At 48.3% G+C, this 4,641-nt stretch overlaps 1 long non-coding RNA gene across 3 annotated transcripts in view; it reads left to right on the top strand.

The window, feature by feature from the left end:
- LOC112070001 (uncharacterized) overlaps positions 1 to 4,641 on the top strand; it is an 11,374-nt gene that overhangs the window by 6,355 nt on the left and 378 nt on the right. For 2 of the 3 annotated variants that reach the window (XR_011475496.1, XR_002893827.2), the window contains exons 2-3: positions 1,765 to 1,819; positions 1,931 to 2,421. This is a non-coding gene — a long non-coding RNA (uncharacterized lncRNA). Of the gene's footprint in view, positions 1 to 1,764; positions 1,820 to 1,930; positions 2,422 to 4,641 lie in introns of those variants that run through there. The other variant, XR_011475495.1, reaches the window with a different exon arrangement.

A 4,641-nucleotide genomic window follows, 5' to 3' on the forward strand; every position in this document is an offset into this window, starting at 1 on the left:
CACGCAGTTAGCTAGTTACCTTTTAATTCCAACAAAGTTGCCCAGTGTCTAACGTTGGCCTAGTCAACAACAGTCATGACGGTTAACGTTAACGTACTTCAGGCTCCATTGCATTGACTCGCGTCGCGTCCGTTCAGTCGCTTTTTGCTCGACTCCGAAGTCAGCGATGATGCTCGGTCGGCAACCCTTACACCCAGGGTCGGAACCTTTTTGACTAGAGAGCCATTGAAAGCAAAAATTTTGGATTTATTTCAGTGAGAGACCATATAATATATTTTAAAAGTGAATTCAACTAAATGTCAGTATAATAAGCCCTGAATTTATTCTTAAATAATGTGGTTATACATTACTCACATTAATGCGACTTCTGGTGCTGCATGGATTTGCGTGATGTCTTTGTAGTTCTGGGTTGGTACTATGGTGAGGTTAAGCTTCATGCAAGCGTTGAGGCTTTCATCCCGTTAAACGTGATCGTAGGTTGGGACTGATGGTTTTTTTAGAAGTGTGAGAATGAACTGCGTCAACATGCATACGTAGTAATCCAAACATGGTCATTACAGCAATTACTCACACGCTGCCAGTGTGTTGGTATGTGACAGAAGCGCGTTCCAAGTTTTGGATCAAGCTGGTCTTCGGGTTAAGTTTTTTCAATTTCTGTCCAATGTGCTTTGCTCGCCAACTCCGCTTTCTGTCGTGTGATTCTTTTCCAAAATCTTCACAGTTGAGACTTTGAACTGCGGCGCTGCATTTATGTCCTTCACTTGCGTTTCCTCCACTTTGTTTGCCATCACATGGTACGATCATGAACAGTTCTTGCCGAACAGAGGGCAAATGTCTTGTATCCCGTTTAATTAATCTTTCTTTGTTCGGAAGATCATCAAGTTCATTGCTACGTCAGCAATGAACGTTTTAAGCATACCGCCATCTTGAATGTTTTCCGTTCTCTTGCACACTTGCTAAAGATCGCAGGCAAAGCAACGGAATTAGTCACCCGCTTCGCGGGTCAGTACGCGGAAGTTGCTGCTTGGCTAGCTTGCACCTGTCAGTAGCTCTTGGCACGCTTTCTTTCTGCTGTCTCCCGCAGGGTATTTTGATGCAAAACGGTAAGCAATGGCGCACAGCGTGTCGAAGTGCGCTACATTCGACCGTTTTCATCGATGTAATTTTGTCATTTGCAAATTAGACACACCGCCAGAACCTGCGCTCTCCACAAAGGCGAATTCTTCGGTCCATTCGTCCTGAAATGTACGATACTCGTCATTCTTTTTTTCTTTCGCCATCTTCTTTCGTCGAAGGGTTAGCGTTGGAGCTAATGACCGAGCAGACTGATTCAAAAGGAGGGCGTTTACCTAGTTTACCTAGCAACGGCCAACGTAGGCCAGTATCATTTAATAAAAATTAATGGTGAAGTGTTTTGTGTAAACACCCCCCAGCAAATAACATTAGCAAGCAACTCAACTGCAACAGTTTCTCCGTGTAACGTTTCCTCTGTTATTAGGTAACGTTAGTTACCGTGGCTAGCTACCACCTCAGATAGTCAAGTACTGTAATACATTTAGTTGACATTTGTTTTTGTAATGTTTTGTTAGCTCCACCTCATTTAGCTAGACTGAAGTTGACAGCTAATGTTTGCTGAAAAATCAATGTCCCTGTATTCGGTGTGTGTGTGTGTGTGTTGACAAAGCATACAAGACAGGTAGCTTGTTAACGTCAACTGATAGATTTGGGTTCGGTTGTCTTAACGAAACGTTTGTTTGTTTTCAGGATGACATCCCTGAAAAGGTTTTCATCCTGGAGGAGACTGCAGGAGGCAGAGGAGGTACATGCAAATCCATGTTCATTCTAAGGCTATTGTTTAGTTCAAGTATATGCAGTGATTCTTGATTATAACTATAGCCTAATAGATGCCTTAATTGTTTTCTACCAACAGGAAAGAATGGTTAGTACAGCATGCCAAACTGACCCCTGGGTGCCAGATTGTTGCTGTGCTGCGGTGGAGAGGAGAACCACCGGGACCCTCACTAAAGAGGTCCACTGGGACCCTCGCTAAAGAGGTCCACCGGGACCCTCGCTAAAGAGGTCCACCGGGACCCTCGCTAAAGAGGTCCACCGGGACCCTCGCTAAAGAGGTCCACCGGGACCCTCGCTAAAGAGAACCACCGGGACCCTCACTAAAGAGGTCCACTGGGACCCTCACTAAAGAGAACCACCGGGACCCTCGCTAAAGAGAACCACCGGGACCCTCACTAAAGAGAACCACCGGGACCCTCGCTAAAGAGAACCACCGGGACCCTCGCTAAAGAGGTCCACCGGGACCCTCGCTAAAGAGAACCACCGGGACCCTCGCTAAAGAGAACCACCGGGACCCTCGCTAAAGAGGTCCACCGTGACCCTCACTAAAGAGGTCCACCGGGACCCTCACTAAAGAGAACACGGGACCCTCGCTAAGAGAACCACCGGGACCCTCGCTAAAGAGGTCGACCACCGTGACCGCTCGCTAAAGAAGACCACCGGGACCCTCGCTAAAGAGACACACGGACCCTCGCTAAAAGAGTTCCACCGTGACCCTCCTAAAGAGGTCCACCGTGACCCTCACTAAAGAGGTCCCCCGTGACCCTTCACTAAAGAGGTCCACTGGGACCCTCACTAAAGAGGTCCACTGGACCCTCACTAGAGAGGTCCACCGGGACCCTCCTAAAGAGGCCACCGGGACCCTCGCTAAAGAGAACCACCGGGACCCTCGCTAAAGAGAACCACCGGGACCCTCGCTAAAGAGGTCACCGTGACCCTCACTAAAGAGGTCCACCGGGACCCTCACTAAAAGAAGCCACGGGACCCTCACTAAAGAGGTCCACCGGGACCCTCACTAAAGAGAACCACCGGGACCCTCACTAAAGAGAGGTCCACCGGACCCTCACTAAAGAGGTCCACCGGACCCTCACTAAAGACTCGGGGTTCAGCTAGATTGAGCTCACGTCCATCAGTACAACCGAGTCCTGACGTATACACCACAGATGGAGCTGACGGAGAGTGATCAGTGAAGACCAGGACTCGCTGTATGAACTGAGAGCTCAGCATCACAATCATCCCAGTGGTGAGTGTAACAGTTTTAACTTTAGTCCGTCCCCTCGCCCCGACCCGGCGCGAACCCAGGACCCTCTGCACACATCAACAACATCACCCACGAAGCATCGTTACCCATCGCTCCACAAAAGCCGCGGCCCTTGCAGAGCAAAGGACCACTACTTTAAGGTCTCAAGCGAGTGAACGTCACCGATTGAAACGCTATTAACGCGCACCACCGCTAACTAGCTAGCCATTTCACATCGGTTACACGAGCCAAGATAACTATCGATCACTTTGGAGGAGCGGATGGTGTTCTGAAAATGGAGAAGGAGCAGGCCATTCAACAGCGACTTCAAAAGATACCCCCATCCATAAAGGGAATCGGAGTGGAATTGTTTTTCCACAGATGTTTTATTTTTTTACCCGTCTCAATGGATGTGCTACCTTGTCCCGGTTCTGCTGTTTCGACTGTCTCTCTCTCAACCTGAATGCTCAGCTATGAAAACCAACTGACATTGCGTCCTGAGGTGTTGAACTGTTGCACCCTGCTATAACCACTGTGGTTATTATTTTGATGTAAAAAGGTATTTTGTAAAATACATTTGATTGATTACTATGCTGGATGCTGTGTATCACTAACTGAGTGATGGACATTATATACACTGCCTCAAAAAAATAAAGGGAACACTAACAACACAAATGAACTCCAATCAATGCACACTTCTGTGAAAATCAAACTGTCCACTTAGGAAGCACACACTGATGACAATAAATTCACATGCTGTGTGCAAATGGAATAGACAAAAGGTGGAAATTATAGGCAATTAGCAAGACACCCCAATAAAGGAGTGGTCTGCAGGTGGTGACCACAGACCACTTCCTCAGTTCCTATGCTTCCTGGCTGAGTTGTTTGATTCACTTTTGAATGCTGGCGGTGCTTTCACTCTAGTGGTAGCATGAGACGGAGTCTACAACCCACACAAGTGGCTCAGGTAGTGCAGCTCATCCAGGATGGCACATCAATGCGAGCTGTGGCAAGAAAGGTTGCTGTGTCTGTCAGCGTAGTGTCCAGAGCATGGAGCGCTACCAGGAGACAGGCCAGTACATCAGGAGACGTGAAGGAGGGCAACACCCAGCAGCAGGACCGCTACCTCCGCCTTTGTGCAAGGAGGAGCAGTGCCAGAGCCCTGCAAAATGACCTCCAGCAGGCCACAATTGTGCATGTGTCTGCTCAAACGGTCAGAAACAGACTCCATGAGGGTGGTATGAGGGCCCGACGTCCACAGGTGGGGGTTGTGCTTACAGCCCAAGACCGTGCAGGACGTTTGGCATTTTCTTGAGAGCAAAACAATTCACATCTCTTGCCCCCATTCGTTTAACACGGAGCTGAAACACAAACAATTATCTCAAGACCACTTCTGGTTACCCTCACTGATTCCACAGCAACCAACTCTGTTTTCGCCCACCTAAAACCACAAATGGATCAGCCAAAATGCAAGGTCCACTTTTTACCAAAACTTCAACCCTACTGTCACAAGACCCATCTTATCCTGACCCTCTGTGCATCGGGCCTTG

Source organism: Salvelinus sp. IW2-2015, unplaced genomic scaffold, assembly GCF_002910315.2.
Source record: "Salvelinus sp. IW2-2015 unplaced genomic scaffold, ASM291031v2 Un_scaffold1192, whole genome shotgun sequence".
Lineage (NCBI taxonomy): Eukaryota > Metazoa > Chordata > Actinopteri > Salmoniformes > Salmonidae > Salvelinus > Salvelinus sp. IW2-2015.